The sequence below is a fragment of the Balearica regulorum genome, chromosome 2 (genome assembly GCF_011004875.1).
Source record: "Balearica regulorum gibbericeps isolate bBalReg1 chromosome 2, bBalReg1.pri, whole genome shotgun sequence".
Lineage (NCBI taxonomy): Eukaryota > Metazoa > Chordata > Aves > Gruiformes > Gruidae > Balearica > Balearica regulorum.
In genome coordinates, this window is record NC_046185.1 from 60837062 (window position 1) to 60851282 (window position 14221).

Sequence of the window (14221 nt, forward strand, 5' to 3'; positions counted from 1 at the left end):
CGGCTGCTCCTCTTCCCTGCGACTGCGTGAGCTGGCCGCCGCTCCCAGCGCCGAGCCCAGCCCTGCTCCCGGCGGCGGATGCCACCGCCGCCCTGCGCCTCGGCAGCGGGCTGCCGGCGGAGCGGAGCCCAGCGCGGCGGGAGCACTCGGGGGCAGGGCCGGGGCCGGAGCTGGGGGTGGGCCGCGCCCGGGAGCGGCGGAGGGGGCGGGGGTAGGCGGGGCCGGGCCGCTCCCGCGGCGGCTGCCCTGAGAGCGCGGTGAGGGACGGCGAGGGATGATCCGAGGGGCGGGGGTGGAGCGAGTCCCGGTGCTGGGAGCTGGAGCAGCAAGCAGGTGTGAGAGGGCTCCGTGGAAGAACAGCTGCCGTGGGTGGTCGCCTCCGTGGCCGGCCAGGCCGGCAGCTGCCGCCCCGCCGCGGGCCGGCTCCCAGCTACGGTAATGGCAGGGCACGGTGCGGCGGGGGCCGGCGGGCAGGGCAGGGCAGGGCGGCAGGAGCCGTCTGTCCTTTGGGTAGCAACTTTGTGAGCGCGGTATAAATACATAACGGTGCCCGTATCTCAGAAGCCACGGGGATGCGCAGCATCTGCTTGTTGGAGCGGTCCCACCTTTTATAACTACCTCCCTGAGCAGGCACTTTATTTTATGCGAGGCATTAAACTAGTTCTCATTCAGCTTTAGCTGAAGGCTTCTGAAGTAAAATATAAAACCGTAACGAGGTGTAAAGACCTCTGCCCTTCAAATCGTTCACGGTCAGTGATGCGGTGAAGGGCCGGTTGAAGATGCTGGTTACCCCGCCTGGTGCCTGTGGTGCACCCACGAAATTCAAGACGTGTAACGCCATTCTCGGGTTTGAGTCGCAGTTTGGATTGCCGGTGATGACTTTCCGAGCCTAATTTTGTAACTCGGATGATGTGATATCAAGCTATTCTTTGGTAGTAAGTGAGCTCTAGGAAAAGAAAGGGTTTGAGATTCTTGATATCTGTTACCAATTCCTATGTTTATAAACTGTACCTCAAAGGATGTGAGTTTTAATCAGCCCAAGAGCATAAGTCACCACTTTTTCCTAGGCATAGCCTATATTCTTCGATTTTCTCCCCCCCCCCGAATATCTTAGAAAATACAGTTGCATATTTAAGTATTTCTTAAGCTACTCAATGTATAACTATCTTGAAATGAATATATGAATATATAATGGACATACATTATGGATACTGATTCTGCTTCTTTGTGCTATGGAGAGCACCTTAGAAGGATTAAATTATTAAATTATGCATATTTCCATCAATGATGAACTATGTCTGGAACCAGCCTAATCTTTCAGATGTGCCCTATGGACTTGGCTTAAGAGATAAAAAATACTGATTATTGCCTGGATCATATCTTCCCATCAGAAGAAATTTGCATAATGACCAAAGATCAGCACATAGTTCCCTGACCTTGAATCTGTTAAAATTCTGCCTTTTCATGCTACTGGGGAAGTTATTCCAGGAGGAGAGCAAAGGGAAATGTAAAGCAACAAAAGAGGCCACATTCCTCTTTAAGTCGTTAGAAACCGAGTGGAATACACTACAAATGAAAACCTCCCAAATATTTTCCCCTCTATTCCCATAGTACCCTGCATTGTGCCTATAACATTTTTCCCAAGGTTGACCTATTCTGGAACATACTGAGGTCTAAGAGAATGACTTCTACCATAAATTGTCAAGCAATTCTGAATGAGCAGAACATGTGGAGGACTTTTGTTAGGTTAAAAGCAAGAGTAAAGCTGTCCCTAGAGCCCTTCGCACTCTCTGGGACCTGTGGTGAGATCATTACATATACAGTGTTCAATTGCAATGTGATACTTGTGGAGAAGCATGAAAATGAATTATTGACAGGCCCCATATATTCACAGATGATACCATTTTGAAAAAGTCTTATTTATAAGGCAGTAAAGGCATTTGTAAGGCATTTTGCTTTTTCTGCGGGAGCTCTTTCACATTACCAAAGATGCACTGGCAGAATACTTAAGGCTGATTTTCTGCTAAACCAATTGCAAAGCAAAAGTATCCTTAACCATGTATGATTTCAACTAGTATAGGCTACTTACTTTCTGCCATTGTCAAGTCATTATGCTTAAAACCCAATAGTGGTAGAACTAGTATTCAATTATTTTTCTATTAGTAATTTTCAATAGTCAGCAGAGACCCATAGTTACTATACTACAAATGAAACCCAAAAACAAAACCTCATGGATTCAACTGGTATTCAGGAGAAACAATTAAGTGAAGCCAACTTCAACAGAGTTGGATTAAGGTAATTAGAAATAGTGCCCTAGTGTTGTAATCAACTCTTTTGCATAAAATGAGCCTGAATTGCACTGGCATTCCGCCTTACTTGATTGCATTGTGGTCAGTAAAATCAAGGTCATTTTCAGAACAACTGTTAATTGTGAAAGTAACTGTTAAAAGTTACCATTTACATTTTTATTTGTAGAAACACTGACCATCTGGCAACAAAATGCATTCTATTGTTACATTTTCAAATATTCTTTATGAATAGTTGAAAAACAAGGCTGATATAGACTATCAGCAGGAAGAAGATGCTGTAAAATATCTACCAAGAAAATGAGTTTTGACTCACGGGAAAGCATCCTCATTGTCACTTTGGTTCTTAGTATAAGAAATCATGGGTTGTTGTTGGAGATTTGCTCTGGTGTACCACTTCAGGGATAGCATTCTGCACTGATACCAAAATCAGCCATCTGAATGATCTTGAAAATGCTAGCAGCATTATCCTGCTTGAGTACAGGCCAAGTGCTAACAGATGGAAGTGAAGAGAAGGATAATCAGCTGGACTGCAACAAAGTATTTGCCAGTGTCATAGAGGATAATAATTCAAAAGTTCATAAATGAATGAGGCGCTGCTGTCAAATGAGAGACATTGATGTGCATACACAAAAAGAACCAGGTGTTTAGGCAGGGTCTGGACTGAGGTAACTAGGTGTCCAGTCACAGTGGAGTCTTGAAACTTCTGCCTAGCTCCTCGAGCAGCAAAAGTACATAACCACCTGATTTTAAAGTACAGGGTTTAGTTCAGAGGCATCACAATTTTGGGAGAGAGTTCTTGACCACTCAGAAATCTCTCCATATTGGCAGGGCTTAGGGCTTATTTCATGACTAAACTGTGGCCTGAAAGATACACTTTTCTTAATCTAAATCCACTTGTAGATCATATACCTCATGCACAGCTCCTTCTTTTACAACAGATAAACAAAGAAAAAAAGGAGGACAATGCAGTGGTCATGAGGATCCTCTTTAGTGCAATAATCTGTTGGTCAGAAGCACCCACCTTTCACAGAGAAGACATGGGTGCAGTGGTCTTTTCTCCTTTAAAGGAGAAAATCTCTCAACTCTTAAGTGACCTTGTCTTTTGTCTGTTTCAGCATACGACATCTTTTTGTTCCAAAATAGGGGCATCCTGTGAAATCATGGTACTTTAATATAATCACACAGAGAAACTTACAGACATAAATTAATTCTATTAGAAGGAAGAAATGAAACCCTCTGCCATCCCAGAGCTCACATGCTTTATGATAAACAGGTATTGGACCAAAGCATATACGGCATTCTCAGAGCAGGGATCATTCCTTCAAATAAGGTTTCCCACTCCTAACGGTGACTTTTGCAATATTGAAGTCCACTTCCTGTCCTTGAAACCCCACCTGACAGGAACGCAAACAAAACCCACACTGTTAACTAGCCAACTAGTTTTGGAGGAAGAAATCTGATGTTACTGATGAACATTTGACAAATAAAGGGGGTGAAACATAAAGTATATTAAAAAAAATTATATGTAAGTTCCTATCTTTTGGGGATCAAATGAATACAGGGGAACTGTACTGTAGAGTATACAGAAAAGAGCAAAACAGCATGTGGTGATACTATTGTTACTTTTTTATTTTTTATTTTTTATTTTTATTTTTACTTATTTTAAGATTTTTTTTAAATTTAAGAATGGTAACTAATTAAAATCAATAGCAACAAAACACAAAGAAGCAAAGAAGAATATCCTGGGTTTATTAAAACTAAAAATTAACATGAGTAAGTTTATCACACTGCACAAAAAAGAAGTGACTTTTTTTTTACTTTTTTTTACTTTTTTTTTTACTTTTTTTTTTCTTTTTTTTTTTCCATATTACGAAGGCTCTTCTTTTTAGTGGAGTTCTCCAGCACTGCAAGACTGGAGTGCTCACAGGCTGAAAAGTGCCTGGTGTCACTGTCAGCAGAGAGATGTAGGATGGAGCAACTGCCAAAAGCCGGAGCGCTGCACTCTTTCTCTGTCCCAGCTGCGTGCTCCTGCCAGGCCCTTTGTGTCGGAGCAGTTGGCAGTCTCATTGCTACATAACTGCTCCTGCAGACACAACAGAGCAGCGCAGTTCTAGGCCAGCTTAAGTAGATTGCAAAACTGCACCTTAAAAATGCCAGCTGCATACAGGGGTAATTTTAAGTCCATTGATGACTATCCCAGACGCTGCATATGAAGCAAATGGGACTATTTGTACTTACTTTGGCAGCGTTTGTATCAAACAATCTTCAGTGGAAGTGGTTTAAAAATATCAGAGACGACGTTGTGTGCGGCAGTGGGACCTCAGGTAGTTTCTCAGCAGTCAGTTGGAACGGCACAGTGCCCAGTTCTTAGGATATCAAATTCATTGGAATAACATCTGTGCAGATCTACATTGGTGCTCATTTTTCACCATGGAAACTCATCACCAATTGTAGAAAGAAGATTAATACTACAAATGTTGTCTTTATGGAAGCATTTAAGTATTCAAGGCTTGCTGATTGTATTTTGGCCATTTTGCAACCCGTGCCTAGATGTTGCCATATTAAATACAATATGTTGGCAAATTAATCATAATATAAATCCAAAAGAGTGGAAGAAGATGGAGTCTTCTTTTCCTTGCCCTAGTATCTTGGCAGTCTAAGAAACTCTTGAAATTAAACTGCTCCCAACCCCCAATAACCACTAAGTTCACCAGGCGTTAAGTTTTGAAGTAGGATATGATACACTCACTGGACATATGAGTGATCAAATATATGCTACAGTCTGGGCCAGAAAAGAAGTTAACATCAGAATCTTGTGAGGTGGATAAACTCACTATATTTATATAATATTGGTGTAAATGGGGTTTTACCCTTGGACTGCAAATAAAGGTCACATATGAAGAATCAACGGATGGAGACCTACCTGTCCTTTGGTTTTGGTATAACAAATCCCATAAGTTTTCTATTTTAGCAGAGGTACATCAGCAGTAGGTTTGCAATCCTAACGTAGGCTCACTGTTGTGATTTCCATGAAGTGCATGCCTTTCTATTGACTTCGTAAGCTTTAAATCTGGGCCTAAATCCCAGTACCCCATCACTGGCGACCTTCCACCAGCAGTTATTAATACAGTATTCTTATCTGCTAGCAACCATAAATTAGAATTAGCTTAAAGAGATTTTTAAATGCATTGTCCAGCTCATGAGGAATATATATGAAAAATGTTCTTGCTGGACAAGCAGAACCTGCAGAGATAGCAATTAAATCATAAGACTGAAAATAAAAACTGTTATGATCTACACCATTGTCTCCAAATTATATAATTAAGGAGATACTACATTAGACATTATAGTGAATGAGTACAACTACAAATCTTAACTAAGCATATTTTTGTAGTTCTAGTCATTATACTAATGTACAGGCTTATATTTAGCAGCTTTAGAAGCATTAGAAAACTAGAAAGCTACAGATTACAACCCATATGGGTATGCTCAGGTTGGCAGCAGTGATTAATAGTATCTCCTGGTTTTGCTTTTTATAAACCAAACAATATTTAAGACAGATATTAAGATGATTTACATCACAAAGAATTCAAACACTGTACTTAACTTGAACAAAGAATACTGCACTAGAAGGAGTGTGGGCCGGAATAACATGTGTTAGTTCACTCATTATCACAGGGAAACAGGCAAGTTCTCAGGTTAAAATGGAATATGTCAGTTTGCAGCACAGTACTCTGAATTTATGTAATATTTAACCCATTCTACCTAAATTGATTTACTATCAATACAGGCCACATTCATCCAACTTAGTGGATTATCTTAATTTGCACAATCTTATCAGATTTACTAAAATGACTGTGAAGTATTATTTAATGGAAAGGTGTGGTTCTAAAAGTACTTTAATGAGGGCTCCTTGGAAAGGAGTGATCTACCACTCTTGTCATATCTGGTTGCCTATTCCCATCTCCTACTTTTTCAAGGACAATATAGCTGTGATGAACCAAGTAAGGGGACTAATTTTGCAAAAATCACACCTGAGAAAATAAAGTTTAGTTTCCAGCTAGATAATTTCCCTCAGTTTAGTTCACCTAGTATAAGGCGACAATGTATATCTGGAGGTGGGGATAAGTAAAAACCACTGCTTTGGAGACTACTTTAAGGTAAACAGCCATTGTGAAGCTGGCTGAATCCTTCCACACCTAATTCCAATGTTTTGTTCTGCAGGAGGCGATGTCTAGAATGCCAACTATTTTTAATCATCTAAGTAAGTGTTAACAATTTGAAAACTAGGCATCTAAAAATGTTGAAAATACAGAGCATCAAGCCTTTTCAAGTAAGAGCTCATTGTTGGAAATATTTTTCAACGTTATTGTAAGAAATACCTTCCTAAGCACTTACAGTTAGTGGTCAATTTTAACATTTACTTTGCTAAATGTTAAGTAGATTGCCACTGGCCTCCTTTAATTTGTGTGAGGAAAGCGGTGCAGAAATATTAAGGTCATAACAATATACCAGTAAGTTGTGATTGACTTAGGCTGGATTATAGACAGCACAATGACCTGTGTTCTCTCACACCCTAGAATACAGGGTTTGTTTTCAGTTCTTCTGGATTTCACCCAGATTTTTCAAAGGATAAATTTTGCAAAGGAAGATCCCACTTTTATTACTTTCTCTTGCTCATGTATTTCAGCCTGCAGGTTTCTTTTAAAGTATCTCTTCCATCTGTACTCTGTTATTCCAAGCACCTTTGTTGTCGTTATTTTTTAACTTGTAAATGCTGCCAGAGAGATCGATTATGTCTACATAACACAGTGTAGCTTTGCACACAGGTACTCAAGCTAGTTGTAACAAGCTTAGCTAACTGGAAGAGCTAACGTGCTCTATTAATGAAGCTGTTCCTTCTGGGATCTAAGCTGATACATTAAAAATTAGCTTGAATATTACTTCAGGGCAGTGGATGGTTCTTAGCTGACCCATGTTAAAGAGAAGACTCTATTTAAATTTTGGAGGATAAAGTTAGGATGCAACCTGAACAGTCTATAGATCACTACACAGAGAGGTCACACTGGAAGGTTCATAAATTAACAGCAGGAGGTATGAAATGATCAAATAGCTGGAACCTGAAGCTCAAACTTTAATGATGTATAAGTTGTACATTATTAACAGTGGTTGTAATTAAGACTGGAAGAGCTTTTCAAAGAATATGATGGATTCTCTGTAATTTGAAGTCTTTAATTAAGACCGGATGTACCTCTCAAAAGATATTGTCAAATTTGATAATAAAAGAACTATCAGGAGAAATTCAAAGGTCTTAAACTCTATGAATTTTTCATAACATCAGACTTTCTTTTATGGCATTCATTCATCTAGAAAAGTGGAAAAATACAATGGACATTTATAAAGGTCATATAAATAGGTTTCTTATAATGGCAATTGAATTGCTTTCTGTTCTGCTAACATAACTGCTTTTGGAACCAGCTCAAGACCTCTCAGCAACATAGACAAAAATGAATTTTGCCACTCTCAGCATGGGGAGGTAAGGCTGGTCCTCCAGCAGTAAAAGAAGATGTAGGGAGAAGAAGTAGAGCTGAAATGGGATGGCAGAATTTACTTGCTGCCTCTTTTCTCCTGCCCTGGTTCCACATAGCAGTAACTCCTACCTAGCCCATACACCCTGACCTTTCTGGCAATATTAGCCAACCAGCATAACTTTCCAGACATATAGCATAGCCATAGGGGAAGATAAGCTATGGATGTTTTCCTGTCCATTCCAGTTTGCTGCCTAGGCAACTGCCTTTTCTGCCAATGCCTGAAGTTGGCCCTCATTGCACTAGTGATTCATTAAACTATTGTGGACTCATTTAGAACCTCACCTTAGTAACCACTGCAAGGCCATCTGTAACAAGTCTGCAGTACAACTTTTAAATCAACAAATCATATGTAGTATAAAAGACGTTTTGTTTATGAGGCTTTAAGAAGTCTCAGACATCTATACAGAGGTGTTGTAGATCAACCGATAAATATTTTTTTCATATACACATACATACAATAGATATCCTTGGCACACGTGAGCAGTATTACTTTGACTCATAGGAATGATGTGTTCACAGAAAGATATATTTACTCAAGTGTCCTTTCTAAATAGTACTACTGAAAGGCAGTAGATGTAAGAACAAAAATATTCATCCATTTAACATGAGATGCTTGCCATCACAAATGCTTCAGAGAACACTTAAGCAGTTAGCATATTTCTGACATTTTTTCATTTCCAGAAAACACAGCAATTGATAGATCTCTTTTCTTTCTAATTATCAACAAGCATGGAGCTTTCAGTTTCAAGTATTTTTCCCCTTTGCTTTTCCGGCACACAAAAAAAGTGAATCTATCCACATCTCCAGATCCTTTGTAATGTATTTACAATCACAACAGGAGCAAGCAAGCAAATACATAAACAAATCCTATCAAAACCCAAGATGAGTTCAATTACCTGTGCTGAACCATGCCTTTCCCACAAACATGGGATTACCTCTGGCAGCCAGGAAGGTAGCAACGTATCCCTGGTAAGCTCTGTACCCTTCCTTCTTCATCCCAAATCCACAGGGTTTTGCAACATGCCCAGAAAACTATCCAAGTTCCAGCTATTTTAGCCCAGAGCTCATTAGAATTGTGACAGGCATGCACTGCCGCTGCCTAGAATTGCAAAGAAATTACAGAGAATTGTTCAGAATTTTCCTGACAGTTCTCTGTAAAAGTAAATGATTTATTGATATCACTGTTTGATAAGATCAAAACATTCTAGACAAACACCTGAAATCTCTTGAAATTATGACAATAACAGCAAATTTCTAGTCATCTTACCTGCTCACATCTCTATATTCCTCGTTCCCTTGGCAGTTCTCTTGTCAGGGGTAAGCTGCTCAACCTTCTCTTCACCCCCAAGACCTTAGTAACCTAATGGATATGAAAATAAGAACTTTCAGTCTGCTGCTAAATTAGCATGAGTGTTTTGTATCTAGTAGAAAATAGCACAAACCTGTTCAAGCACTTGTTCTAGCTTTGTTTTACCACAGAGTGATACTTCTCTTTAGGCAAATCTTCAACACATTAGGTTGCCTGAGAACATCAGACAGGACAAATTAAATGAAAAGGTGTTTTATCTCCACAAATAGAACACCTATTATTAAGAATATTAAAAATCAAAAGACCTGCCTTCCAAATATAAAGCATAGAACCACAGTCAGAAAAAGAATGTTTAAACTTAGCAGCAGCTACAAATTTAAATATTTCAAACATTAAGCAATTCAAATATTTCAAAGCAATTCAGCTTTTGTTTTAAACTGGACTAGTTTTCCCAAACCTTAACATTTTAAAATTTCCTTCCAGGTCTGATGGCTTGCAAAGGAGATTAAGACTGTCCTAAAAAAACCAAACCCAACCAAACGAACAAAAAAAGCAAAAAGAAAAGCAAATAGGAAGTCAAGCATTGGGAAGGGGTGCTCAAAGGCCACCCATCTGGCCTTCTCATCTAAAGTTAGGTATGTCTCTTGAGTCACCTGTCTTAGAATATGTTGAATAGTGTACAATAAGCACCTCTTTCCCTCCAATCTATGGAAGTCTAGGTAAGTCGAGATACAGGTGATTGATTTACATATGTTGTTGTAGATGGAGGTGAATCCAACGTCTGGTACCCAGTCCAGCACTGTCTGAAGTCAAGAGGAATCTATTGTCTGTGTCTCAGACATTAAGTAAACACCTTTGTCATAAACAGTATTTCAATCTTGTGATGCTAAAGTTTGAGATGTGCAACATATCTTTTAAGAAAATCTGTGTAAAAGATACAAGCTAGCTCATGGCAGTGAGGCTTACACAGCATCAGAGGTTTGGTGAAATAATGCAGTACATCAGTCATACACTGTGCAATATTTTAAAGATTTTCTTGACATGCTGCAGCAAATTTATTTTAAAAATGGAACATTAAAAGAAATATCCTGCTATAAAAGTAGCTTATTTTCATCTCAACAATAACATGAGACTGCAGTTTAAAGAGTAAATATTGTGATGAGGTAATATATGACTATCATCATCATAATTATTTTCAAATGCAGCTTTATTTGGACTGTGAAATTTGCTATATACCTTTCATTGACAACTCTATAAACACGTATGAGGAAGAGGCAGGAAGAGGAGGAGGGAAAGAGAAAAATGTTGACAAAGATTCTTTAATTAATAAAAATACTAAACTGTAGGAGGGAATACATTAAAAATCAGTTATAACTTCTACAACAACAAAGCTGTATGCAGTGAAATTTATCAGTTGATTGCTTTAAATATAGGACACTGATTTGTTCATGATTTTGCAGGTGGCAAATCTGCATTAGCTGTGGATTTTGTTTGACTCAGATCAAGGAGCAAGGGTAAATCCTAGTTCTATTAGCATAAGCTGAAAAAACCCCACCCCTCCTTCACAGGTAGATTTCTGTTTGGATTGCTTTTCAAGTTGAGTGCCACCAAGTGAAGGAAAAGTGAGGTAGTATATTCTTCTGGAATGGGAAGCAGCTGAACCTCAAATACTCAACAAAATACTGTTATTAATTACATTGACTTTTCCAATCAGGTCTCTGAAGAGCATCTCACTTTTCCATTTCTTATTCTGAAATTCTAACCAAAAAAGCAAAAGCAGACAGTGTTTACCTTTTACAAAGGTAAAATGTAAAATGCTTTCCTGAAGAGGAGCTTGTTTCCACTTAGGATCTCCACTTATGCGGAGGCCTTGGTATCACAGGAACTTAGTGTCAGTAATCATTTACTAACTATACCGCTGTTGTATAGTGGACTTTGAAGCTTACTCATTTAATATAGCAATTAATCAAATTCAGTCTGTTATTGAAACCATGAGTGAATTTCCAAAGAGCTTGTACCGTATGTAAATCAGGCCACAAAGCCAAGTTCCTTTTGTCTGAAGATGGATACTGTTGAGAGATAGCCTTTCTTTATCCTTCATAGCAAAACTAACAACAGGCATATTGAAGCAACTTGCAGGAATTTTATAATTATTTTTGTGCACAATTGTTTCCTGTCATTCCAATCAGAATATTGAAGGATATGTCTAAATATGTCTATCCTTTTTTTTTCCAATTAAAATTTTGTTTTCCCCTCCTACATTTTACTTTTAGACCTAAATGTGCCCTGCTGTTCCTCATTGACATTTGAAGTATCCCAGATAAGGTATAGTCATGCAGCAACATGAAGAGAATGTAGTAATCACTTCCATGAAAACAGTATCAACAATAACAGAGAGGTCATAATTATTTTTTTTTTTAATGCTTACCTCACTAAAATATAAACTATGACAGGTAGATTTTCATACTTTTTTTTCTGTCATGTGATTTCTTTGTCAGACCAATTACTCTAAGTCACTTGCTTAGATATTTCCTAATCCAGTATATATATTTGGTGATAGATGTCTGAAATGTTCTCCATAACACTGCAGAGAGAGGGTACCTCAGAGCTGCCAGGCTAACAGGTAGGATCTGCATTCAAACAAAAATAAGCACGAGAACAAAACAATGGCATTAACAAGCATAAGGAAAATGGTATGAGATGCTGACAACAAAAATGTTTGGTTTTAACAAGAATGTGTTTTAAGATTTCCTCTAGCATGGAAACTTCCTGCCCCCTTGCCCCCTGTCACTAGAGGGAAAAAATGGTGTGGCATGGTGAGGAGATAAAGTAGTTTTTATTCCAATTTCATAGCTCTTACCTAACCTTCTTGTCTCCTATTCCTCAAGGGTCCTATTTTCCAACATCATAACATCTGCTTTTTGTTTCTTGACCTTGCACTTTCCCTCTTTCCCTCTTTCCCTCCAGGCTACTCACTTATTTCCATTCCACTTCCTCCTCCTCACCAGGGCTTCAGCAGGGGGAAGTGCAGGTTAAGCAGAAGACAGAAACTCCTTGTTCATAGTCTTGATTTTTACTTGGGATTACAGAAAAACTTCTGCCTTCCCTTGTCTCTCCAGTAACAGCAAGTTACAAGAAGTTTACTACAGAAGCCAGGTGCTATGCAGTTTCAACTTAATATGTGAAAAATGCATTTTTGACAGTGGTTCTTTGGCTCTCGTGTTTCCCCTGCCCCCTGGAGGCTTGGTCCAACCTTACAATTTCCATGTGAAATGACACATGCTTGATACTAGACACTGTCTCAGCCCTGATTAATTCTTTTTCTTTGCTCAAAAGAAAGGAATTGCTACACTTTTGCAATGGACTTTTTTAGCATCAACATTTTTTTAAAAATTATTTTTAAGAAAAGATACCTTTTTAGTTTAAAATTCATCCAAAACACTCAGCATGAGGCAGACATCTGAGAGAGACAACTTTCAGTGCTGCAATTTAAGTTCAGCAGTTACAAACAATTGCAGATAAAGTTTTATAGAGACTGTAACCTCACAACAATTACAATGGAGATGTAACTGTATTAGTTTAATGAATTAATTTCAACTTTTCTCCACTATTCTTTTTCCGCGGGTTAAATTACATGTTAGCTTAGGGTCCTCCAACTTCGATAGCTGTAAGTATAAAGCTCCAACCCGTTTGATTTTTGTTTGGTTTTGTTTGCTTTTCAAAATGCAGGTGCAAGACAATAAAAGTAGGTTGGTCACCTACAGGGAAAATACAAATTTACAGGAAGGTCATTGCCAGAAACTCCCATTTTCTTTCAAGAGACAAAAACCCAGAAAACAAATTGTTCCCAACCAGTTGTAGATCAACTTTTACTCATTTTAAGGTGATTACCTTCTACTTTAAAACATCTAATGGAAGAGTAAGTGTAATTGATTTCACTCTGTTGTACAGGGTATAGGTGTTAGTGAGAATAACATAGGTTCTAGTGTACTAGGCAGAATAAGGCAGCAAATTGCAAGATAAATCAGATTAAGGCAAAAGTAAACATTTAATTAGCTTTCTTCCTTCTCTTCCGTTAACCTTCCTGAATATTTTGTCTCTAGTTCTGAGGTAAACACATATGTGACAAAGCAATGTCTTCAGAATTTTTGTTTAAATTTGTATTCCTAAATAAAAGATGATAAACATAAATTAAACTGCAATCAATGGGTTGTATGGCAAAAAAAAAAAAAAAAAAAAGTCTAATAATTTGGGAACTGCTTGGAAGTCCTTTACTGGACATGAAGAAAATAATTTATAGCTGAGAATTTATGTCTCAAGCTGTGATTTACATATTTATTTATTTATTTTAAAATGAGAAACAGGAAGCTTTTACTTACTACTTAATACGTAATAACAGTTAAAATTGGAGTAGTCTATATGAAAATAGTGCATCATACTTATATTTAAAGATGTATATTTATACCTTGAGATGCAGATGGATGCTCAAAATGCAGTCTAGTTATTCATCTGAAAGTTATGAGAATATCTAGATATAAATATAAAAATTACTTTTTAAATACTAACAAAATTTTACCTTATCCCTTTAGGAACATAAATATCAGTTTAATAATAATCTAGAAATGAAGTGTCTTTGGCCATCCATTGAGTAATACAACTTAATTGGTTATGAGTCAGATGTAAAAATAAAATTTTCAAAATCCAGCTAGTAAGGGCATCAGGAACTCCCTCATTGAAGGTGAATGTCTACAACCTCTAATCAGCTTTAGAAATTGCAAGACCAGGTTTATGTTCCAAACAAGTTTAAATTATGACCGCTGGCACTGCATCATGTTGGCAACGCTGACAGGAAATTAATGTTTATGACAGTTCTTGTTAACTGTATAATCTCAGTTTCCTTAAGAGCTCTGGAAAGCTGGCTCGCTCTTGCTGTTGCGGTCGAGGAAGCTAGTGTCCTAGCGTGTAAGGAGCATCTGCTGTAGTCAGGCAGCCATACCAGCAGCAGCGTTCAC

General features: G+C 38.3%; 1 long non-coding RNA gene across 1 annotated transcript in view; it reads left to right on the forward strand.

Annotated features, from left to right (window-relative positions):
- LOC142600410 (uncharacterized) overlaps positions 1-14221 on the forward strand; it is a 321258-nt gene that overhangs the window by 117295 nt on the left and 189742 nt on the right. The gene's annotated exons all lie outside the window — the stretch shown is intronic.